This window comes from Ovis canadensis, chromosome 2 (assembly GCF_042477335.2).
Source record: "Ovis canadensis isolate MfBH-ARS-UI-01 breed Bighorn chromosome 2, ARS-UI_OviCan_v2, whole genome shotgun sequence".
NCBI lineage: Eukaryota > Metazoa > Chordata > Mammalia > Artiodactyla > Bovidae > Ovis > Ovis canadensis.
Window position 1 is genome coordinate 239,345,394 of NC_091246.1, and position 26,553 is coordinate 239,371,946.

Consider the following 26,553-nt stretch of genomic DNA (forward strand, 5'->3'; position numbering starts at 1 on the left):
ACACAGCACCTAAAACCAGTAAATCACACGCTGCAGTGTTTGATGGCTGTAGCAGATCACTCACCGCACACCCCACAGTTGACCTCACCAGTCAAGTGTGGGAACGTCACAGTTGTCACACTACCCTCTGCTTTTCAGATTACTTCTCCAGCGTCTGCTTATTGAATATCCAGATTGCACTTTAACTCTCTACCTGACAGGCAGCCCGTTCGGCCTTAAGATTGTGTGACTATTGGGAAATCCTCCCCGGTAATGATCTGAAATACTCTTTCTTCCTGTGACTTTCCACTTGTTGGTCTCATGTGTGGCCCTTGGGGTCCTAGAGAATAAATCTTGTCTCTCATGTGACAGCCCTCAGGTACTATATAACAGCTGTCCTGTATGTCGAACCACAGCTTCTCAGCTGAGCATCCGGTATATTTTTCTATGTCCTGTAGCTTATGAAATTTGAGCCCATTTCCCATGTCACAGAGTGACTTCTGCCTCTGTGAGTTCTGAGGTAGGTGGCTGCCTGTCTTTGGACTTCTCCGTGTCTGCCAGAGCACGGTGACTCTGTTCCAGCCAGTTCCAGCCACCCATTTTAAACCTGCCTTATTACTTTTCTCTAGTCTCTGAGAGAGGAAGTCATCAGCCAGACAAGTCAGGACTTTTATTCAGCTTTTATTCAGGCTCCCAACAGATCCTACAGGAAATTGCTGTTCTCTGCTTCTCTGGCATCTCTTTGCTTCTCTAGTGTTTTATTCTGCAATGAGTGCTCTGCCATTGAACACGGCAGGAGCAGCCTTGCCAGACCTTAGAGCTGAAGGACTGGGGAAGGAGTCGGGGGTTGGGACTGACTGCTAACAGGTTTGGGGTTTCTTTGGGGGGTGATGAAAATGTTCTGAAATGACTAGTTATACAACTCTGTGAATATACTAAAAACCATTGGAGGAAAATGAGTGAGTAAATGAATAAGAATAAATACATAAACAAATCCCTTCATCCTTGAGGCTTTCTGGAAATGGGAATTCACACCTTGACGATCACTGAACAGAAGTCTTGATGGAATACCTGGCTGGATTCCCAGAGTCGCATCCCTCTGGCCTGTCTCTCCTCCTCGCTGCTTTCATCCCTGAACCATGAAAATCCTGCCCAAAGAGCGAGCACACACCTTAGGTACTCAGCCACCTGTGCCTCTTCTCCACCCCCTCAGAGGGCAGCCGTCTGACTCACAGAAAGGAGGAACCGTCCAGCTGACCGGGTGTGAGAAAGTGCTCCCGGAGTGGCCGGCGTCCTGCCTGAGGGACCCCAGGAGAGCACTATGCCTACGGTGCTGTAGGGGGCACCAGCCTCCCTGCCGCTTTGTCTCTGTGATCTGGCTTTTGCTTTCCCTTCCCTGAGGAGGGAGGACTCGGGAGCTCTGTTCCTGGGAGCCCTTCTCACTCAGGGAATAGGAACAAGACACTAGGAGAGAGAATTCCATAGAAGTAAGAATTCCATAGAAGTCTTACCTGTGTGGTTACATGTGTCACTTGCTGAGAGTTCTTGTCATGACTCGTCACCTTTGGAGGCAGTGAGGAAGTAGGAGCTGGAAAGACTCTGCCCCTGCTGTGTGCCAAGCTTAGGCCAGAGAACCTGAGCCATAGCAGGGGGTGGGGGGTCGTAATTTTAATGAGTGGAGAGTGGTCCTGAAGGCTCTGGGTCTGCTGCTGGAAAGGGAGGGCATGGGGCTCCTGAAGGTATGAGCACGGGGTTCTGGCGAATCCTAGCAGCCAGACTGGACCCTGTTCCTGGGTTCAGTCCTGCGTCTAGAAAGATCTCACCCCACCAGTCGCTCTCCACGCCCCCTTCACATTTCCCTTTACTCTGGCTTCTTCCTTTCACAAACTTAAATCTCCATCCTGTAAAACCTTCCTCAGCCCCCTGCAGCCTCAGGAGCAGTTGTCTTCCCTTGCCCATCAAAGACCCGTCTGTACTTGCTGCAGTCACTCTCCTGTCTCCCACTTTTTTCTTATTCCCTTTGCTACGTGGCTCCAGAAAGTTCAGTGGCACAGGTTGTGCCTGATTTCAGTTCAGCAAACGTGTGCGTTGTTTCACTTTTCACCTACTCTTCTTTGGGCTCTGGCGGCTCTAGTTGCTCTTGGTCATTGGACTCTTTTTCTCTGGTTGTCCTCTTTAACTCTTCTCTATCTTCCCCCTTCTCTGTCTGCCTCATGGGAGTCTGTGGGACTTCCACTCCAGTCCCCTTCCTTCCTTGTGCCTCAGCCTTTGCGCCCTGTTCCTCTGCTTGATTGCTCTTTCCCTGGAGAGCAGCGTGGCTGATTCAAGATCTGACAGGTGGCTGTCTTCAGAAAGACCTTCGCTAGCCATCTTGCCTCTAATTTCTCCACGCCCCCAGCCCCTCTCCAACATCCTTGCTGTACTTTTTTCCTTACCACTCATCACCCAGTGACATTCTGTTGACTGTCTTCTTTCTTATCTACCTTCCCACCATCCATCCACCCCCTTGCAGTGCGAGACTCAGAGGAGGAGCTCAGTGAGTCTCTGTACCTATGCTGATGTTCATAGCCTCCCAAGAGGGGAGGGGGTTCTCAGGTAGAGGGAAGATTGTGTGCAGAGCCGCAGGTAACAGATACATGGTGATTTGGAGGGAAACACACAGAACCAGGACTCTGGACCGTGAAGTTCAAGTAGGGTGGTGGTTATAGATGAAGCAGGGAGGAGACTGAATTCTTTCATAGGTCCTGCTAGAAAATTTAGATTTTATGGAGAAGACAGCATTTAAGTTGGAGAGCAACATCATCCATCCATTCAAGAAATGAGAAATATGATTTGAGGAGCAAGGGCTCCTCTTTCTGCTGGACCTACAACAGAGGAAAAGCCCCGACAAGCTCCCTGTCCTTCCCAGTTCAATGTCAAGTAACTGTCAACCAGGAAGTATGGGAATGGCCCATGGTTGAGATGCGAGAGTGGCATGGGGGACAGACAGTAGTATTTAAACCTAGATTTGAAGAATTAATGGAGTGAGCTACACGAAAGAGTGGGTAGAAAGAACGTTTCAAGCAAAGGGAACAGAGCATGTGGAGGCCCTGAAGTACAAAGACTTTCGTACGCAAAGGAACTGGAAGTCAGCATGGCTGAACTGTGGCGGGGTAGGAGGAGCCTCTCAGGGCTTGCAGGCTCTCTTCCTGAGTGAGAGTTTTATCCCTAGTGTAATGGTAAGCAGAGAGCTTTAAGCAGGAGAGATTCGGGATCCAGCCTGCAGGTTGGAGAGCTCGCTGTGGCAGCAGTGAGGAGTCGGGATGGAGCATGGGGTTAAGATAGTCTAGGTGGGAGCTGGCAGCTGCCCCAACCAAGGCAGAGGCTGTGGAGCGAGAAGTGTGGGAGACACTAGCCAAGGGGGACATTGGGGCAGCTGCAGGAGCCTCTTAAGTGCTCTCTCGTGATGACCCTTTTCTTCCCACTCATGGAAACCAAGGCAGTCCTTATAAAATGAAGATCTGATCAGGTCGTTCCCACTGCCTCTAAGACTTCTCATCCTGCTGAGGATAAAAACCCAAGTCCTCACTGGGACCTACTGCTCTCTCTCTCTGACCGCCTCTCCTCAAGTCCTCACTGGGACCTGCTGCTGTCTCTGTCTCTGACCGCCCCTCCACCCTTCTTTCCTGCAGTCACTTTCTCACCCACACTCCTCCAGCCATCATGGCCTTGGCGCTGTCCTTCAGGTGGGCCGGGCTGCTCCTGCCTCCGCACTTGGCACTTCCTGTTCCCTCTGTCTGGATCCCCCTCCTCCCAGATCGCTCACTACTCTAAATTCTGCTCAAATGTCATCTGAAGGAAACCCTTCCTGACCACTCTGTCACTACATTCTTCTCTCCCCACCCATTTGTTGATTTTCCTTAAGGTACTTGTGTGGGTCTGCCCCCCTGGAGGTGAGCTTTATGAGAGAAAGGACTGTCCTATTGTTCACTGTTGAACCCTTAGTGCCCTGTGTACTGTGTGTTACATAGTTGACATGCATGGCAATGTTTGTAGAATGAGCAAGTTAGTAAGCTTTTGATATTATAAGTAGGAGAAGAATCTAGAATGTCATCTAAGCTTCTGGCTTGGGCAGTAGCTGGAACATAATAGAGGAAAACAATAGAATGGGAAAGACTAGAGATCTCTTCAAGAAAATTAGAGATACCAAGGGAACATTTCATACAAAGATAGACTTAATAAAGTACAGAAATGGTAGGGACCTAACAGAAGCAAAAGCTATTAAGAAGAGGTGGCAAGAATTCACAGAATAAGTACAAAAAAGTACAAAAAAGAACTTCAGGACCCAGATAATCGCGAAGGTGTGATCACTCACCTAGAGCCAGACATCCTGGAGTGTGAAGTCAAGTGGGCCTTAAGAAGCATCACTACAAACAAAGCTAGTGAAGGTGACGGAATCAGAGTTGAGCTATTTCAAATCCTGAAAGATGATGCTGTGAAAGTATTGTACTCAATATGCCAGCAAATTTGGAAAACTCAGCAGTGGCCACAGGACTGGAAAAGGTCAGTTTTCATTCCAGTCCCAAAGAAAGGCAATGCCAAAGAATGCTCAAACTACCGCACAATTGCACTCATCTCACACGCTAGTAAAGTAATGCTCAAAATTCTCCAAGCCAGGCTTCAGCAATACGTGAACCGTGAACTTCCAGATGTTCAAGCTGGTTTTAGAAAAGGCAGAGGAACCAGAGATCAAATTGCCAACATCTGCTGGATCATCGACAAAGCAAGAGAGTTCCAGAATAACATCTACTTTTGCTTTATTGACTATGCCAGAGCCTTTGACTGTGTGGATCACAATAAACTGTGGAAAATTCTGAGAGAGATGGGAATACCAGACCACCTAACCTGCCTCTTGAAAAACCTGTACGCAGGTCAGGAAGCAACAGTTAGAACTGGACATGGAACGACAGACTGGTTCCAAACAGGAAAAGGAGTACGTCAAGGCTGTATATTGTCACCCTTCTTATTTAACTTATATGCAGAGTACATCATGAGAAACGCTGGACTGGAAGAAGCGCAAGCTGGAATCAAGATTGCCGGGAGAAATATCAATAACCTCAGATATGCAGATGACACTATCATTATGGCAGAAAGTGAAGAGGAACTAAAAAGCCTCTTGATGAAAGTGAAAGAGGCGAGTGAAAAAGTTGGCTTAAAGCTCAACATTCAGAAAACGAAGATCATGGCATCCGGTCCCATCACTTCATAGCAAATAGATGAGGAAACAGTGGTTGACTTTATTTTTCTGAGCTCCAAATGACTGCAGATAATTATTGCAGCCATGAAATTAAAAGACGCTTACTCCTTGGAAGGAAAGTTATGACCAAACTAGACAGCATACTGAAAAGCAGAGACATTGCTTTGTCCGCAAAGGTCTGTCTAGTCAAGGCTATGGTTTTTCTAGTGGTCATGTATGAATGTGAGAGTTGGACTATAAAGAAAGCTGAGCACGGAAGAATTGATGCTTTTGAACTGTGGTGCTGGCGAAGACTCTTGAGAGTCCCTTGGACTGCAAGGAGATCCAACCAGTCCACCCTAAGGGAGATCAGTCCTGAATGTTCATTGGAAGGACTGATGTTGAAGCTGAAACTCCAATACTTTGGCCACCTCACGTGAGGGGCTGACTCATTTGAAAAGACCCTGATGCTGGGAAAGATTGAGGGGAGGAGGAGAAGGGGACGACAGAGGATGAGATGGTTGGATGGCATCACTGACTCAATGGACATGGGTTTGGGTAAACTCCAGGATTTGGTGATGGACCGGGAGGCCTGGCATGCTGCGGTTCTTGGGGTCGCAACGAGTAGGACATGACTGAATGACCAAACTGAACTGATGGCTTGGCTATTGTAAATAGTGCTACAGTGAACACTGGGATGTATATATCTTTTTAAATTATAGTTTAAGACTGGAAATCAGCTTTAAATGGTTATCTTAAAATTTCCTCTAGCCTGGATATTTGTAAAACATAAGATAAAATTTGCTACTTTTATTTGCATAAGGTTGAAACAGAATGTATGCTAGTGATTTTAATCTGTATTTAGAGTCACAGTCTCTCCTGTGAGAAAAGCACACAAATGTATATATACACTACATTTTTCGTAGGACTTACATTTCCAGTGGACTTCCCTGGTGTCTCAGACGGTAAAGATCCCACCTGCAATGCATTAGACCCAGGTTCAGTTGTTAGACTATATCACGTATGGGTCAGGAAGATTCCCCTGGAGAACGGAATGGCTGCACTCTGCAGTATTCTTGCCTGGAGAATCCCAGGGATAGAGGCTCCAGTCCATGGGAGTCACAAAGAGTTGGACATGATTGAGTGACTAACACTTTCACTTTACATTTCCAGCAATTTGATAGAATGGATAGCCTGAAAAACTCTTCTTCAGTAAAACTCTATCAGATGATGCATCTTTTAGAAACGTATGTCTAAGGTGGCAGTAAAGGGCTTTCTAGCCCTTAGAAGCCAAGAGTGAAACAGGAGCAGATAACTGAAGAAAGAGGTATGTGCCATCACAGCTAGTAGTATCGTCTAATATCTAGTGACCTGGAAAGTTTGCTCCAGACCTGAATTAATACTCCATGCATGGTCCATAAAATTCCAAGCCAAGTGTCTGGTTTAAAATGGCACCAAATGGACGGTTTTTCTAGAAATCAGTCCGAATCATAAGCATGTCTTTCCAGAAGAATTAACTCTTAGCCAGAGCCTTAAAGATTTGCCAGAGATAAAGTTCTAGTGAAACTGAATGTACAGAAAAGTTATGAAACATGGAATGATGCAGCTAAAGCAATACTTAGAGGAGATTTTATAGCTTTAAGTGCTTATAATAAGAAAGGAGAAAGTGTAAAAATTTGAGCCTATAAAGGTTAGCCTCACAAAGGTTCGGAGATCGCAAAAGGTAGAAGATGACTTGCCGCAGGAACATAATTGTTGATACAAGTACTGAACCAAAATATGAGAATTATCTATTATAACTGGACAGTAGACATTCCCTCTACTCCCCAAAGAAACACAGCAAACAACTCAACTCTGCTGTTCCTTTCATGCATGTCGTTGTGAAAGGCAGGATTCATTTACTTGATTAATAGAAGTTCCTGTTTCTCCTTTGGCCCTGCCAAAATGGAAAGCCTAAAAAGTAGAAACAAAATATCAAACATTGCTATTAGATCTCATTTTCAATTTTATAGTATTAGAGTTACTATTAATTGTCAAATTAAGGTCTTTCTGAAAAGTCATTATTGTTTGAAAACAATTTGCCATGTTATTGTTAACTTTCTAACAGACTTGGAAGCATATAAATATAATGATTTTAAGTGTTCAGTTTCTGTGTTATTTTATATTTTATATCATATATATTATATTTATAGTGTTCATGTTCCATAAATGTTTCAAGTATCTTTTAAATAATAATAGAAATACAGTAAATAACTTGCAAAGTAGTAGAGAGTGCAGGAAATATAAAAAGCACATATTAAAGTACAAAAAAATTAATAAGCACATCAAATTTAACAGCAGTTAAAAAGCAAAGATTGTTAGACTGGGTAAATCTAGCTATATGCTGTTTATAACTACATGCTTAAAACATGAAGATGAAAAGATTAAATGTAAAAAGATGAGGAAAGCTTTACCAATAAGGTACTAAGCGAAAGAAAGCTAGTATATTTTTTTATAATGTCTGACAAATAGCTCTTAAGATAGAAAACATTACTAAGTGTAAGGAGAGTATCTAAATGATAATTAGAAGGATCCGTTCATCAGAAAAGATAGTGTCTAAACAGTGTGCCAGGCCTTCTCTAGCCTTTTGGAATTTGGCTTCATCTCTGACAAGGTACCTTAGTTTAAGCCCTTAGATTCAGCCCCTCATATTCTTTTAGCCCGTTGGTCATGTATGCTTCTCTCTGTTTCATTCACTTCAACAAGCTGAACCCTGAAGCACCATGTTTCTAAGGGGTGTCCTTCCTAACTACTGATTACTATATTGTAAGAGGCAACTCACACTTAATTAGGAAATTTTAATTTATTAGCCATTGGAAATATATACCACATGTGGCTTAAAAATAAGATTTATGGGAATTCCCTGGTGGTCCAGTGGTTAGGACTCACCAACACTTAATCAAAAACAGTGTTCTAAACCCATTCCTTGTTTTCTAGAAGAGAACCCCTGATAACTCTAACACAGATTTTGGAAAAGAAAAATTGCACTTCAAGGCCATTTTCTACTTGGATCCATTTCTGGGTTTTGTCCCTGACATCTTTATGATGCCCAGCACTTCAAACACTATTCCTCCTACACTCCTCTTCTATGTGAAATAATTTCTAATCCTGGTTTTGAAACCCTGATTGTTGCTCTTACAGTCACTTATGTCAGAGGTCATTCTGACCTCAGGCAAATACCAGGCAACCCAAGTACTTGATCACAGACAAATCCTATTTTCATAGTATGGCTCTTGATAATGAACCTGGGAAGAGAAATGGAAAATTTCTGTAGAACCATCAGCTCGTAAGAAAGTGCATGTCTTCTCCATTCATCTAGGGCATTGGTGAGTGAACAGTTTTAGCTGTCCATGTTGAATGGCCATTTTTTTAATTGAATTGTACCTTGACTCAAAAAATCCAAGTAACTGAATAGTCATGCAAAGCCTCTGGCATGGAAGTGGGCTTCTGGGATGCTTGCCAATGAGTTCCTGTTTTGAGGACACAGAATCGAAGTGGAAAGATTAAGTGGAGAGGCAGCTCCACCGCTCTAAGTCTTATTCCTATGTTCCATTCAAATCTTGCTCGCCTGATTCCTGTGGGGTCTGGGCTTTGGAAATTCTCTTTTTTCATGGATGTCTCAGTGCACCTTGTTAAACCAAATTTGGACTGTGGCCTGTTCATCTGCTTCCAGCTCTGCTGATTGGTTCCAGTTTCCTTGCTCATTAAAGCCAAGATAATCTGGCACCCACCACTCAGGCATCCTCAAGGACCTGGCACCAGGGTAAACCTGGAGGCCAGCTAAGAAATCTCCGTGATCCAGCACATTTGATTGCCTGATGAGAGGCAGTTGTGGTCCCAAAAAGAGCACTGAAATAGGAGCAGAGCTGGGTTCTTGTCTCCTTGTTGCCTCTACTACATCACATAAGTTGGGGCATATCTGCAATCCCTCTGGAAGTCTCTTTCCCCAACTATATATGTGGTTGGACTGGACAGTTTCTCAAGTGTCCTGCAGTTCCAAAATACCGAGTATATGAAAAGCTAAAGGAGCAAAACTCCATTTGTGCCTGTTGTTGCAAAAACACAACCTAGCTTTAAAGGTTTCAGCATAAATGCCTAGAGTTGCATAGGTTCCCGATGCTTTTTCACAAAGGTAGATAGTGTGGCCACAAAATAAGAGCACAGTTCATATTCTAGAGGTGAGAATTAACCTCTCTAGGCCTGTAAAACTGGGATAATAATGCCCAATTGGAAATTGCCTGGAAGATTAAATGAGAAAATCCTTGGTACTTAGAACTGTGCCAGACAAAAAGTAAGTGCTCACTGAAAACTATCATTAGTATAACAATGGAAAGTTTAAAATTGGTGTAGAATTTTAGTAATCTTGTGCTGAAATAATAAATACTCAATTGCTGTTCAGAAGTCAAGGTGAGAACAGAATAGAGAATCCAGACACAGACCCACGTGTATATGATCACCTGGTTTGCAGCAAAGGTGCAGCATATTGAGGAAAGGATGGGTCCATCACTACCTGGATCAGTTGACTGTCCATATGGAAAAAAAATGAACTTGGACTCCGACTTCGTGCCATACATAGAAATCAGTTTCATGTGGCTCATAGCGTGAAAGGTAAAACATTAATGCTTCTGGAAGTGTCAGCTCTTCTCTAGAACATTACATAGAAAAATAACCCATGACCTTAGCAAAGATTTATGTGAGATACAAAAAGCATTAACTTCAAAGAAAAAGAGTGGTAAATTAGATTAAATTTAAGAACTGTTCATCAAAAGACATCATTAAGATAATGAAAAGGCAAGTCACAGAGGAGAAAATGTTTGTTTTACATATATTTGTGTGTGTGTATCGAGCAAAGGATTCTTATTGAGAATATGTAGAGTTAGACACTTTATAAAAGAAGATAGCCAATGGCCAAAAACATGTGAAAAAATGCTTAATATCATTAGTCCACAGGGGAAATGGAGATTCAAACCACAATAAGATATACTATGTTACTACAAGAATAGTTGACAAATTTTAGAGCTGACAACACCAAATATAATGGGAATATGGATGGATCCATGGATCTAATGGATACATTAGAACTCTCGTACACTGAAAAAGCTGACTTAAAGCTCAGCATTCAAAAAACTAAGATCATGACATCTGGTCCCATCACTTAATGGCAAATAGAAGGGGGAAAAAGTGGAAACGGTGGCCAATTTTATTTTCTTGGGCTCCAAAATCACTGCAGATGGTAACTGTGACCATGAAATTAAAAGACACTTGCTCCTTGAAAGGAAAGCTATGACAGACCTAGACAGTCAATTAAAAAGCAAAGATGTTACTTTGCTGACAAAGGTCCATATAGTCAAAGCTATGGTTTTTCCAGTAGTCACGTACAGAACTGAGAGATGGACCATAAAGAAAGCTGAGCATCGAAGAATTGATGCTTTTGAATTGTGGTACTAGAGAAGACTCTTAAGAGTCCCTTGGACTGGAAGGATATCAAAGCAGTCAATCCTAAAGGAAATCAACCCTGAATATTCATTAGAAGGACTTATGCTGAAGCCCCAATACTTTGGCCACCTGATGATGAGTGGACTTATTTGAAAAGACCCAACTCACTGGAAAAGACCCTGATGCTGGGAAAGATTGGAGGCAAAAGGGGAAGAGGACAGCAGAAGATGAGATGGTTAGATGGCATCACTGACTCAATGGACATGAATTTGAGCAAATCCCAGGAGATAGTGAAGGACAGAGGAGCCTGGTCTGCTGCAGTCCGTGGGGTTGCAGAAAGTTGGATACAACTTAGTGACTAAACAACAACAATAATGAGTAGGGAAAAAGTTAGGTACAACTACTTTGAAAAACTGTTGTAGAGTATGTAATAGATCTGGATAGATTTATTCTCCGTGACCCAGCAGTTTCATTCTTAGATGAATACCCACAGGAAGAGTACATGTGTAGAAGAATGCTGATAGCAACATTATTTATAATAGCAAAAACTAAAAACAAGTCTTTATCAACAATAAAATGGATAAATTGTACTATAGAATACTGCACAGCAATGACACAGAGTAAATTCAGACACAACATGGATAGATCTCAAAAGCACATTGAGAAGAAGGCAAATACACACATACACACAGAATACATAGTGTACAAATCCATTTATATAAAGTGTAAAGACAGGCAGAAATGACCTATGGTTATAGATTATAAAGATCAGAAAAGCAGTTATCTTTGGTGTGTATGGAGACTGAGGAGGGCCAAGAGAAGCTTCTGGAATTCTGGTTACATTCTATTTTTTGAACTAGGGGGAGGTTCAGTTCAGTTCAGTTCGTCACTCAGTTGTGTCCGACTCTTTGCGACCCCATGAACCACAGCATGCCAGGCCTCCCTGTCCATCACCAACTCCTGGAGACCACCCAAACCCATGTCCATTGAGTCAGTGATGCCATCCAACCATCTCATCCTCTGTCGTCCCCTTCTCCTCCTCCCCTCAATCTTTCCCAGCATCAGGGTCTTTTCAAATGAGTCAGCCCCTCGCATGAGGTGGCCAAAGTATTGGAGTTTCAGCTTCAACATCAGTCCTTCCAATGAACACCCAGGACTGATCTCCCTTAGGGTGGACTGGTTGAATCTCCTGCAGTCCAAGGGACTCTCAAGAGTCTTCTCCAACACCCCAGTTCAAAAGCATCAATTCTTCCATGCTCAGCTTTCTTTATAGTCCAACTCTCACATCCATATGTGACCACTGGAAAAACTATAGCCTTGACTAGACGGACTTTAGTCGGCAAAGTAATGTCTCTGCTTTTGAATATGCTATCTAGGTTGGTCATAACTTTCCTTCCAAGGAGTAAGCGTCTTTTAATTTCATTGCTGCAGTCACCATCTGCAGAGATTTTGGAGCCCAGAAAAATAAAGTCAGCCACTGCTTCCACTGTTTCCCCATCTGTTTGCCATGAAGTGATGGGACCAGATGCCATGATCTTAGTTTTCTGAATGTTGAGCTTCAAGCCAACTTTTTCACTCTCCTCCTTTACTTTCATCAAGAGGCTCTTTAGTTCTTCTTCACTTTCTGCCATAAGGGTGGTGTCATCTGCATATCTGAGGTTATTGATATTTCTCCTGGCAATCTTGATTCCAGCCTGTGCTTCCTCCAACCCAGCATTTCTCATGATGTACTCTGCAGGTACATTTAACTTTATTAAGTTAAATAAGCAGGCTGACAGTATACAGCCTTGACGTACTCTAGGGGGAGGGGTGAATACCTAATTGTGTCTCTTTTATAAAAATTCACTGAGATGTGTACTTAAGGTGTATATTCTTTATGTATTTTATGCCTCAATAAAAGTTTATTTTAAAGAGTAAAGGAGTGCCCCCAAAGTGGAAACAGCCCGAATGTCTAGGAACCAGTGAATAGTTAAATAAATGTGGTGTAGCCACATGACAGAATATTATTCAGCCATGGAAAGAAATGAAGTACTGATGCAGGCTACAACATGAATGAGCCTGGAAACCATTATGCTAGATGAAAGACAATCACAAAAGGCTGTGCACATACCGAAAGACTCCAGTTAAGTGAGATGTCCAGAAGAGACACATCTCCACAGACAGAAAGCCAATTAGTGGTTGCCTGTGGTTAGGATGGTTGGGAAGAAGCAGAGAATGACTGAAAACAGATATGGAGTTTCCTTTGGGGTTGTTGAAATGTTCTAAAATCAATTATGATAATGGTTGCACAACTCTGAATATACTAAAAACCATTGAATTGAACACTTTGAGGGAATTGTATGTGAATGAAATCTCAAGCTGCTATGAAAGCAAAAGCCAGGGGATACCAGTAGCTGTGGAATGATTACACCCCTTAGGAAAGGGCTGTCCTGTGTAGACCTGTGGCATCATGGTTAAGAACACTGATTCTAGAGTCCAGCATTGCTGTAATCCTAGCTCTGATGTTTGCTGCGTGGCATTGGGCAAATCATCACACCTCTCTGAACCTGCATGTTTTCATCTGTAAAATATGAATATTAATAGCATCTATTCCATAAAACTTTTATGAAGATGATTCATTTAACTGAGAATTATTTGAGTATTTTCTGTTTGCCAGGTCTAATCAGTGATAACTGTTGTTATAGTTGGCCAGGAGGTTTTGGATCTGAAGAGTCTTTACTCCATTTTAGTGATGGGGGTGACAAGTAAATTTGAGAGTGTGTCCTGAGGCCAGGACACATTTGCCCTGTTGTTCCACACCAACATCTTTTGCAAAATGTAAAAGAAATGTTCATTTTAGTGACCCTAAGTTATTAATGTTGAATTATATTCTGCTATTCAGAAAAGGAAGTATATAATACATTTAATAGAGGTTCCTTCCAGAAATACTAAAGCTATAAACAATTGATTATTAAAAGTTTGTCATTCAGTTATCTAGAAGATTTAGCAATTTGGAATATTTTATACAAAAACTGAGTTATAACCACAATTGACATATCCCACCAGGCTCCTCGGTCCATGAAATTTTCCAGGCAGGAATAATGGAGTGGTGGGGTGCCATTTCTTACTCCAGGGAATCTTCCCGACCCAGGGGCTGAACCTATATCTCTTGCATCTCCTGCATTGACAGGGATTCTTTACCACTAATACCATCTGCTGCTGTTGCTGCTGCTAAGTTGCTTCAGTCATGTCTGACTGTGTGACCCCATAGACAGCAGCCCACCAAGCTCCCCCATCCCTGGGATTCTCCAGGCAAGAATACTGGAGTTGGTTACCATTTCCTTCTCCAATGCATGAAAGTGAAAGTGAAGTCGCTCCGTCATGTCTGACTCCTAGCAACCCCATGGACTGCAGCCTACTAGGCTTCTCCGTCCATGGGATTTTCCAGGCAAGAGTACTGGAGTGGGGTGCCATTGCCTTCTCCAAGTACCACCTGCTGCTGCTGCTGCTGCTGCTAAGTTGCTTCAGTCGTGTCCGACTCTGTGCAACCCCATAGACAGCAGCCCATCAGGCTACCCCGTCCCTGGGATTCTCCAGCCAAGAATACTGGAGTTGGTTGCCATTTCCTTCTCCAATGCATGAAAGTGCAAAGGGAAAGTGAAGTCGCTCAGTCGTGTCCGACTCTTAGCGGTACCACCTGAGAAGCCCACAATTGATACATGGGTAATTCGAAAATAGAAAGTGACTATTGATTACAGGAGTGCATGACAGGGTTTTTGTTTCAGTGAATATGTATTGTTCCCAAAAAGGAGTCACATTCAGTCATGTTGAAAGTGATACTCTCTTTTACTTAGTCGTCTTAAAAATGTATGTTCTGTGAAGTCAATGTATAATCCCTTTTAAACGTTGCATTGAGAGTTGAGAAAGCCCATAGGAGTTGAGAAAGAAGGAATTACAAGTTAGGCAAATACCTGATACTAAGGGGTGAATCCCATAAAGTACAAGTTAAGAGCTTAGTTTTAGGAGTCTGACCTGCCTGGGCCCAGTGTCCTTATCCTTGTCTAAAGAAATCTGTCTCATGGCATTGGGAGCATCGACTGAGTTAATACAAATGAAGTGCTCTAACAAGCAGGCAATTGACACACTGTTATTATGGGAGAATCAGTATGGTGGATTCATATTGTCAATGTGCATAAATTACAGATACAATTTTTGGTTAACTTTTGTGAAGCTTTGGGCAATTAGAAAACAGTTTCTCCTTAATGCAAAGAGATTAATTCCATAAAACTGAGTAATTAGATCTCAAAGGAGCTGATTGGATATGGTGAAAAAAAATCATGAACCCCAAAAGAGTTCTCCAGAATGAGAGAAAAGCCATGAAAGGGTTTTGTCACCAGGATATGTTAAAAAGATTTTACAAGCTTTCTATACCTCAGAATTTAAGGTGACTATGAAAGGGGCTTTGGGCTTCCCTCATAGCTCAGTCAGTAAAGAATCTGCCTGCAATGGAGGAAGTTCAGTTCAGTTCAGTCTCTCAGTCGTGTCCGACTCTTTGCGACCCTATGAATCACAGCACGCCAGGCCTCCCTGTCCATCACCCACTCCCGGAGTTCACTTAGATTCACGTCCATTGAGTCAGTGATGCCATCCAGCCATCTCATCCTCTGTTGTCCCCTTCTCCTCCTGCCCCCAATCCCTCCCAGCATCAAAGTCTTTTCCAATGAGTCAACTCTTCCCATGAGGTGGCCAAAGTACTGGAGTTTCAGCTTTAGCATCATTCCTTCCAAAGAAATCCCAGGGCTGATCTCCTTCAGAATGGACTAGTTGGATCTCCTTGCAGTCCAAGGGACTCTCAAGAGTCTTCTCCAACACCACAGCTCAAAAGCATCAATTCTTCGGCGCTCAGCCTTCTTCACAGTCCAACTCTCACATCCATACATGACCACTGGAAAAACCATAGCCTTGACTAGACGGACCTTAGTTGGCAAAGTAATGTCTCTGCTTTTGAATATGCTATCTAGGTTGGTCATAACTTTTCTTCCAAGGAATAAGTGAGGTCGCTCAGTCATGTCCGACTCTTTGTGACCCCATGGACTGTAACCTACCAAGCTCCTCTGTCCATGGGATTTTCCAGGCAATAGTACTGGAGTGGATTGCCATTTCCTTCTCCAGGGGATCTTCCTGACCCAGGGATCGAACCCGGGTCTCCAGCATTGTAGACAGATGCTTTACTATCTGAGCCACCAGGGAAGTCAAGGAGTAAGCGTCTTTTAATTTCATGGCTGCAATCACCATCTGCAGTGATTTTGGAGCCCCCCAAAATAAAGTCTGACACTGTTTCCACTGTTCCCCATCTATTTGCCATGAAGTGATGGGACCAGATGCCATGATCTTCATTTTCTGAATGTTGAGCTTTAAGCCAACTTTTTCACTCTCCACTTTCACTTTCATCAAGAGGCTTTTGAGTTCCTCTTCACTTTCTGCCATAAGGGTGGTGTCATCTGCATATCTGAGGTTATTGATATTTCTTCTGGCAATCTTGATTCCAGCTTGTGTTTCTTCCAGTCCAGCGTTTCTCATGATGTACTCTGCATATAAGTGAAATAAGCAGGGTGACAATATACAGCCTTAACGTACTCCTTTTCCTATTGGGAACCAGTCTGTTGTTCCATGTCCAGTTCTAACAGTTGCTTCCTGACCTGCATACTGAAGGGATAGGCTACCCACTCCAGTATTCTTGGGCTTCCCTGTGGCTCAGCTGGTAAAGAATCTGCCTGCAATGCAGGAGACCTGGGTTCAATCCCTGGGTTGGAAAGATCCCCTGGAGAAGGGAAAGGCTACCCACTCCAGTATTCTGGCCTGGAGAATTCCATGGACTGTATAGTCTGTAGGGTCCCAAAGAGTCGGACACGACTGAACAACTTTCACTTTCATGAAAGGTGCTTTACTTTTAACTGAAAGGATGGTTGGAATTGAAGTAAGCAGTTGTCTTCTTAAAAATTTGTTTGTTTGGCTGAGCTGGGTCTTAGTTGCAGCACACAGGATCTTTGGTCTTCTAGTTACAGCATGCAGGGTCTTAGTTGTGGTTAGTTCACAGGGCTCTATTTCCCCCACGAGGGATTGAACCCGGGCCCCCTGCATTGGGAGTGTGGAGCCTTAGTCATTGAAACACCAGGGAAATCCCTGGATTAAGCAGTTGTTGATAACAGTTAACATTTTGTAAATAGTCATTTAAATACACATGGATGTTTATATTTTAAACTTCTTGAAGAGTGTTCATCTCTTTAAATTTGTATTTTGAGACACTAGTGATTATGTTTTGTTAATAGCAAGGCTTTTTAAAATAGATAAATCCATAAGTGAGTGTGTAAACATGCTGAAATTTGGTTTTCAGGCTTGTATCTTTGAAAAACCAGCCTGCTGGACTCCTGCAAGCCTCGTTACGCTTTTGCGGGCAAGAGAAATAGGCTCCTCAAGCGAGCCATATACACCAAACCTCCAGAGTGGTGGCAGAAGCCTGGAAGTCACCTTTCAGGCATGGGAATGGTTGTTTCCTATTCCACAGGGGTGGGGTAGGCCTAACTCCTGCTGCTTCATTTACTGTGCACACCTTCTGAGAGCTTGCCTGCAGAGTGCGGAGGTCCGCTCTCCTCCAGGACAGGTGGCTCGCGAGCTGCCACTGGCTCTTCCTGCCTCCTACCTGGGTGGCCAGTGGTGCTTTTCTCTTGCTGTGTGGTGAGGAGTCAGGAATAGGGGGCGGCTGCTGAGGAGGGACCCAGCATTTTGTTAGTGTGTATTAAAAAAAAAGAAACACAACAAAGTGTAAAATAAGTAACCCACTTACATAAAAATTAGAATTTATGTATTAGCAGAAAGAGAAGTCGGGGTCCTGCCCCTCAGAGAAAACGACTCTTACCATCTTGATATATTTCTTTCCAGACATTTTTAAGCTGGTTTGCATTGTTTTTACTTTAGACTTTTCATCTTTATTCCCATTCCAGCCTTTGGAAGCTGAAAACATGAAAAACGTGTATGCTGTAGGAAGGAGCAGTCCCTGTATCCTCAGGCTGCAGAGGCCTTCTGTTCCTTACAAGCGGTAACCCTCTCCTGCCTCTGTCGGCTGGCCTTCCTTTGAAAACTTGTAGCTAGTTTTACTTAACTGGATTTTTCCTTTTTAAACATTTTTTTATTTCCTTGGCTTCAACCTCTACAGTTTTTTTTTTTTAATTTTGGATAGAAAATGTTGAACACGCACAAAAGCAGACAGAATAGTATAATGAAACCCCTTGTTCCCCTCTCCCAGCCCTGGCAACCCTGAAACCATGGCCAGTCCACCCCACTCCCAGCCCACCCACCCCACCCCCACTCCCAGCCCACCCACCCCACCCACCCCACCCCCACTCCCAGCCCACCCACCCCACCCCTACTCTCAGCCCTTACATGGATCTGCGAACCTTATAACTACCTTTGAGGGTCCTTCTTGGCCCTTCTGAGCTCACTCTCTTCTGGAAGTGAGGAAGGACGAAGTGCCTGCCCTCCTGCACTCCAAACTTCTCGTGAGCCTGTGCTCTCTGTCCCAGGTCTGACCTGGGCTCTCCCCGCTCCTGAAACGCCTGGAAGTTCCCAGACGTTGGGTGTGGCAGCCTCCCATGTTCAACTCCTCATTCTCTTCCCTGTATTAATGAAGGAGGCCATCACTCAAATCATTTCGAAGGGGAAAAGTGGAATTTACTACCTGGGTGTTCCTCTTCCATGCTGTTCGTATAAATTTAAAACTTAGATTCCTGAGAATTAGATTGAACATGACAAAAATTGCTGTGTGGGCAGTTTAGTGAGCACTTGCAGATTGATAGAGCCCTTTGTAATAATGAAGGAAAAAGGTTCTGTAGGTTGCTTGGTTCCAGAAGGTGAGCTCACCAGTTATGGTGTTTGCAGCTAATGCTTCTCATTAACCCTTTGCTGGATGGCCAAAAGAAAATACAAGAAAGACAGTCCCAGACTCCTCAAATCCTAGCCTTCAGGAGAACCTAAGAAATCATCTTATATAACCCCCTTCTTATGCACGGGGACCTTACATTGCATTTAGATTTACTTGTCCTAGAATTTTTTATGTTGCCTCCTTTTAAGCTTATGAAATATTCTCAAACCATCACCACGTCATGGCCATGGACTTCTGCCATGGCTTGCTGTACCAGTGGTCAACTTTTGCATTTGATTACATAACTAAATACCACACAGAACTGGAAGACGTCAGACTTTGACTTGCCCCTCTTACCTGGCAGCCCAATCATGTTTCCACCAGAGTCAGAGGGAATTTTCTTAGCCTAACTAGAAGATGGAGTTGGTTGTGTGACTACACGGTGATCCAAGCCCAGTTGTCCCTAGCAAAGGGAGTTGGTCTCTAAAATTTAGTGGGACCAAACTAAGGTGTTAAGTTTGGCTTCCCTCGTGGCTTTCCTGGTGGCTCAGATGGTAAAGCATCTGCCTGCAGTGCAGGAGACCCAGGTTTCGATCCCTGAATAGGGAAGATCCCCTGGAGAAGGCAATGGCACCCCACTCCAGTACTCTTGCCTGGAAAAGTCCATGGACAGAGGAGCCTGGTGGGCTACAGTCCATGGGGTTGCAAAGAGTTGGACATGACTGAGCGACTTCACTAAGGTCAGGTCCTGCATTCCGATTGGGTTGCTGCCCTACGGGAGGCCCCTCCCAGCTGGGGATGTCTGGATGGCAGAAAGTCCCTTTCTCTCCATCCTCTCGATTGGCTTACCATTTCTGAGCTTCCAGAACACTGTTGGTTTTTTTTTTTCTTTTTTCACTCTCTTAAGACATGTTTTTGGGAAAACCGACCACAAGGTCAAGAGAGTGACCCTAGCCAGAGCAGCGTGTTCCCGTCACGTGGACTGGATGGAAACCAGTCTGCGGGGCAGGAAGCCCGACACCTGCTGCATCTGTCAGTGTGTCTAGTGGGCTGAGCTCCTTTTCATCTACCTCTGTTTGTCACACGTGTGACGTCACCGAAGGATTGCTCAACTTTGTTTGCCTGTTGGTGTTGTTCCTGAGAGATCGTGTTCTCCTTCAGGCCCGCTGTTTTCAGTGCATCAGTAGAACATAGTACGAGGACGAAGGCACCGACAACATGAGGAAGTGGACGTGGCATATTCAACGCGTGCACTTCTCTGCTTAAAACTCCCTGGTGGGTTCCAAGTACACGCGAAATATAAACACTTCCTCCTGGCCCATCGGGGCATCTCTCACTGGGCCTCCTCTCTAGCCTCCCGGCTTCCAGTTCCCTCCCTTCCTGTCTTCTTTCTGTTTCTGAGATGCACCCAGCCACCCCCCACTGCCCACACCCCCAGACCTTTGCTCTGGTTAGTTTCCCCCCTTGGGTGCTCTCCACTGTGTCAATACATGACTTCCTTTTATATACACAAATCTCAGCCTGTTTCCTCAGAGACACCTTTCCAAACCAAATCTGAGGTAGGTCCCAGGCGTTCTCATCACTCACTGTGTTTTATTTTCTTCCAAGTTGTTTTTGCTATGGTAAGCAATCTTAGCATTTAATTTGTTTGCTTATTGTCTTTCTCTCCCCTTCGAGAGTGTAGGCTCCACAAGAGAAGGAACCTCGTCAGTTTTGTTTACTTGTATGTCTCCAGCGCCTAGGAAAAAAACATACCTGTCATAGAGTAGGAGCCTAATAAGTATGTGTTAGTGGCTAATTGAGTGAATGAAGGTGGTTATTAGGAGCACGTTTGGGAGGAGGGTGTTGAGGATTCTGAAGTGACTTGATGCCAAGCCTTGTGGCTGTTTCACCGAGAGAAGACCCAGGGGCTGCAGACTCGGGGGTAAACATTCCGAGCTGCTGCTGCCCCCCACGGAGAGCCCCCCTCCCCGCCTCCCCCCACCCCTAGAAGAGTTGGGCCACTTCACTCGTTATTGAAGGCAGAGTGCTGTCCCTGGAGGAGATGTGGCGGCCCCGTTGGGCGTGGAACTGGGCCATCGGCGGGGGTGGGGGGGGGGCTCAGCAGGTGTTTTGGCTCTGAGGGGAGATTTGTTCACATCGGCATTGCTGTCTGAGGGTGGAGTGGGTTGCACTAGCAAGTAGTAGTTTCTCAGGCACGTTGGATGTGCAAGCGAAAGGTTGGACACATTCAGGGAAGAACCCAGTGTGGGGAGGATTCTGCACAGTTAGACCTGGCAGGGTTTACAATCCCTTTCCACCCAGAGTGGCAGCGAATCTGCCCTGTGTTTTTATTTTCTTGAGTATGTGCTCAGTCATGTCTGACTCTTTTGCAGCCCCATGGACTATAGCCCACTGGTCTTCTCTTGTGGGGTTCTCCCAGAAAGAATACTAGAGTGACTTGCCATTTCCTTCTCCGTGTCTCTTCCCGACCTTCTCTTCCTGACCCACGGATCAAACCCACATCTCTTGCGTCTCCTGAAATGGCAGGCAGAGTCTTTACCACTAGCGCCACTTCATGTGCCAGCCATGCACTCTATCTTTTCCTTGCTCTTTGTGCTGATTACAGAGGATGCGGGAGATACCTATGTCAGGACCTCCTTCCAGTGGGGGTGGGGGCTGCAGGGAGGGTGTAAGATGCTGTAGGAGACACCAAATTTGGGAGGGAGGGGGGTAACCTGGTTTAGGTCATTGGGAAAGCCTGCCAGAGGGAGCGGGTTTTACACAGGGGTCTGCAGGACTGGCGGGGGTCATCAGGAAGAGAAACAGGAGAACGCCCTGCAAGGGAGGTGATGGGTTTGAACGGTTTAAGAAGTTTGGTGACAGTTTCTGGTACTCAAGGGCTTAGGGCCAGGAAAGTTGAACGTGCTCAGGGCAGACCCACATGATAACAAATTTTGTCACGATTACTGACACAGTGACAGAGCACAGCATACAGAGAGAGGAGTGGAAGAAGCAAGCCAAAGGGCAAGAACGCTGGCAGGAGCCAGGCTAGTAAGACCTTAGAAGCCAGGACTGGGCTGCATGCTTAGGGCTGTGGGGGCCTGCAAGGTTTCCGCAGGGGGTAAAGGTGAACGCCGGTGACCCGCGTCTGGAAGGCCCTGCTCTCACTCCTGGTAAAGGGACGCTTGGTACTTTCCCTTCTGTAACAGGCTTGCCCCTTTCAGGTGCTTGGGACAGTCACTCTGCCACTGCTAAGATGACTGCAGACCAGAAGTGTGGAAAGGAGTGATTCGATCTCAGGGACTTGTAATTGAATAGGACTGGAGTTGATGGCTTAGAGGCTGTTCTGCAGTCAGTCCCTGTGACAAGAGGCTAAAGAGATGGCCGTGGGAGCAGGGATGTGGCTGCAAACAGTGCCAGGAAAAGTCCCTGACAGGACTGCTGAATCCAGAGCCAAGAATGTGGCTTCTGCTCAATGAGAAGAGACAGGGAGGGACTTCCAGCTGTGACCCACTGAGATGGAAACGTGGGATGTGTTGGCTCGTTCTGGAGTTACCCCGACAGCAGTTGCTGGTGGGGGCGGTCATAAAAGGGAGCAGAGGCTCTGGATCTGCCCCAGTTTTGAATCCAGTGTTTACTGCATTACTAGCCAGGTAACCTTAGACAAGTGACCTGGAACCTCTCTGAGCCTCAGATGACTCATCTGTGAAACATGGTTTATATGGCTATTGTCAAAACTACATGAAAGTGTGTGGAGCCCCTGGCACAAAATAGATATTAAGTAAATGGTCACTACTGCTATCCTTATCATTTTTATGATCTTTATTGTCAATGTTACGTTCATATAGTTCTAAATGACAAAACACTTTCACATGTTCTCAGTGAAGTAGAAACAGACTTCAGCTCAACTTGCTCCCACAGAATGAGGTTTTGCAACCTTCCTCTCTCATAGCCCTGGTCACACCAGACCATCACCATGTTAGTGTGTCTGCCCACCCCATTAGACTGTGGGTGCCTTAAGCAGACGGATTCTCTTACAGATGCCCAGTGCTAGAATAATCTCATGGCCCCATTTCCGTGCATCCTGGGTCTGTGTAAGGGAGCCCTTGCTCACGACCAGAGCCCCTCAGAAATAGAGCAAGTGGCTTCAAGACGTGATCTCCCCACCCGGGAGGGTTTGTCGTGGGCTGCCTGACAGGGACGCGGCTGGGATGCGGCTGAACTGACTGGGAGGCCAGCTTAGAAGAGAAGGCCCTTAAGCCCCTGCCTTGTATTCCGTCAGCGTTTTCATCGGGTGGAACCGCTCTGGTGTTCACTCCAGTTCATCCAAAGGGGCAATCGTGGAAGTCTGGGAGCCCTGTGCACAGTGAGCCACACGTGGCTGGCCTTGGGAACTCTCCCTTCCTCTGCTTCCGCAGCTCTTCAGAACTCTCAGGACTCACCTTGGCCCCAGCAGATGAACATTTTTAATGTAAAAAAAAAAAAAATTAAGGAATACTTTTATATGGAAGACAGTACTTTTTGAAACATCGAATTGGTCCTAGATGTTTTGGCAGCATGTACTACATAACCTTTTGGATTTGTATTTTCTCTTTCATAGAATAAAAACTCAAGAGTTCTGCAAGTTCACATTATGTAAATATATGTAATAAAATATTTACTTAGGGTTTCCATAAAAAAGGGTCCAAAGGAAAGAATAAGAGAGCTCCTCTTTGCTGGTTTTAGAGGCTCTTCTGGGAATCCCGAGAGAAATTTAAGCCTCTCAAATCTGTTTTGATTGGCCCCCTGCATGTTTTATCTCCTGTAATGAGCTCTTTGTCAGTTTGTCAATTTTGACTAAGGACAGAAAGTTCATGTGTAGTAACAGCACACAGACTGAATTTAAAATTATGGTTTATATCATGATGTAATAATCCTCTCTCTTTTCCTTTAGTCAATATTTACTTGGTAGGCCAGTATATTACAACTCTGACTTCAAAAGAAGACACTTTATTTTACCTTCTCCCAGTGTTGGTTTTAGATACTGGTAATACGGAAATTGGGAGTTGAGCTGTCTGAGACGCTTGGCCACATTCTCTCTGGGCTGAGTTCCTCGATCTTTGCAGGCAGGTCTCTCTGCTCCTGGTGACCCAACAACACAGCTGCGAAGCTCACACAGGGAAGCGGCTGAACTTTGAGCCACACTGGTTTTCCTCAGCCTTCCAGACAGCCCCTTCCTCTGTGAGAAATAGTCCTGTTCTGTGATCCCATAGCGGCCAACATTTCTTAGATGGATTTGGGTTTTCCCTAAAGTATTAATGTGACAAGACTGGTTGGAAAAACCTGATGCTGCCCTGTAGGAGGGTGGGCCCTGAGTGTGAGACAGATGAGAGTGGGGAATCTTAAATTCTATTTTTTCCCTGAACCTCTTATTTTAACCACCCCAAGTTTAAACACTTTTCCATTTTAAAAAATTAAGGGAAAAATCCTCCCCCACTGAAGAAAAAATAAGGGAACAGTAAATAGCTACAACAGCAAGGAGATCAAACCCTTCAATCCTAAAGGAAATCAACCTGAATATTCATTGGAAGGATCGATGCTGAAGCTCAAGCTCCAGCTCCAATACTTTGGCCACCTGATGCAAAGAACTGACTCATTGGAAAAGACCCTGATGCTGGGAAGGATTGAGGGCAGGAGGAGAAGGGGACGACAGAGGATGAGATGGTTGGATGGCATCACCAACTCAAAGGACATGAGTTTGAGCAAGCTCCGGGAGTTGGTGATGGACAGGGAAGCCTGGCGTGTTGCAGTCCATGGGGTCACAAAGAGTTGGGCATGACTGAGCGACTGAACTGAACTGAAATAGCTACACAGTTGGCAGCTAAAATGTGAGATACCTTAAGACTAATTATCCAGGTAAAGCAGAAGAAAAAGTGGTGACATGTTAGTGAGTGCCTCTGAGTCAGCTTGGCTATCAGGCATGGTTATTTTAGTGAGTCATAACCAAAAGGAAATTGATCAACAAGTGAACTTCCAAGTCTACAGGTAGGCTGGTTTCATGTTCAGCTGTGCCCTCAAGTCCAAACAAGGCCATCATGTGTCTCCCTGTGATTCTCAGCCCTGTTTTCTCTGTTAGCATAATTATGGAGCAAAGGTGTTTCCTTGACAGCTCCAGACTTACTGTCCAGAGTCTGGGGAGAGAGACCCTCTTTTCTGAAGTCCATATCAACCCCTGAAAACAGGCTCAGACGTAAAGAATAGACTTATGGACGTGGAGAGAGGGGATGAGAGGGTGAGATGTATGGAAAGAGTAACATGGAAACTTACATTACCATATGTAACATAGAGCCAACAGGAATTTGCTGTATGGCTCAGGAAACTCAAACAGGGGCTCTGTATCAACCTAGACTAGTGGGATGGGGAGGGAGATGGGAGGGGGTTTCAAAAGGGAGGGGTTCCCTGATGGCTCAGAGGTTAAAGCATCTGCCCACAATGCGGGAGACCTGAGTTCAATCCCTGGGTCGGGAAGATTCCCTGGAGAAGGAAATGGCAACCCACTCCAGTATTCTTGCTTGGGGAATCCCATGGATGGAGAATCCCATGGAGGAGCCTGGTGGGCTATAGTTCATGGTGTCACAAAGAGTCGGACACGACTGAGCAACTTAACTAATGTGTATACCTATGGCTGAGGTTCGACAGAAAGCAGCAGAATTCTGTAAAGCAATTATCTGTCAATAAAAAATAAATAAATTAAAAAAAAAAAAACAGGCTCAGAGTAAATCTACTTGGATCACATGCCTATGCCTAGACCAGTCACTATGAACCGGAATGGGGTATAGTAGAATTCTGTCAAGCACATATTTAAATGGTAAGCAGTTCCCCTGTGCTTGTATCATCAGTGCCCATGCGGCTCACTGTCTCCAAGCCTAGGGCTATTTCACAGGTGTGCTCTTTTCCATATTCTGTGCATTTTCACGTGTACATGTTGGTGTGTATGAGTATAATCACATACAGTATATCCGATAGATGATGTAGAGGATGTTCAAGAGTAAATCCTAAATGTATACCCTAACTAGCCCCCAAGCCCACTCTGATGCAATTCCCACCAGCCTGAGTCCTCGGATCAGGTCTCTGGTAGAACTGATAGAGCAGGTGGGACCTACTGAAGAAAACTCTGCCAGGAAGGGAACAGGCAATTCTAAAAGGGAAAGAAAGTAGGTCTTTTACCAGAACAGGAAAGACAACAGGCAAATACACTAATTGTTGATTCATTCACTCAGGAAGTACTTACTGAGTACCTACCATGTCAGGGACTTCCCTGGTAGCTCAGATGGTAAAAGCGTCTGCCTACAGTGCGGGAGACCCAGGTTCGATCCCTGGGTCGGGAAGATCCCCTGGAGAAGGAAATGACAACCCACTCCAGTACTCTTGTCTGGAAAATTCCATGGACGAAGGAGCGTGGTAGGCTGTAATTCATGGAGTAGCAAAGAGTCGGACACAACTGATTGACTTCACTTTCACTTTCACCGTGTCAGGCGTTCTTCTAGGCACTGGGCCTCCAGCAGTGGACTTGACACTGAAGGCACTGCCTCCCTGGAGCCTTCACTGTAGGGGCAGACAGTGAGCGCAAGAGCCAGTAAAGACGCACAGTGGTGTCTGGGAGTGATGATAGCTCTGAAAAGACCACGATAAGCATCTTCAGCTATGGGTTAGGTACTGTAGCAGCGCAGGTGGGGGAAACAGGTCAGAGCATCTTGTCTTGTTCTGGGATTCTGTCTCCATCGACCCTTACATGGTGAGAAGGATTTGGGAGGGCAAATCCTGTTGCAATTATTATCCTAAGTGTAAGAAAAAGCATGAGCCAAGCAAGCATCCAAATGGGATGAGGTAAGATACGTCCTGGGAATGGGAAGAGGTTTCCGACGACGTCTGCATAGAGAGTGCGTGGAAGATGAGCTGTAAGGCTGGCAAGGTGGATTGAGGCGAGCCCGTGCAAGGGCATGAGTAAGAGGCTCGACATCACTGG

General features: G+C 44.9%; 1 protein-coding gene across 5 annotated transcripts in view; it reads left to right on the plus strand.

Moving 5' to 3' along the window:
• Positions 1-26,553, plus strand: part of DIS3L2 (DIS3 like 3'-5' exoribonuclease 2) — a 358,321-nt gene that overhangs the window by 210,018 nt on the left and 121,750 nt on the right. The gene's annotated exons all lie outside the window — the stretch shown is intronic.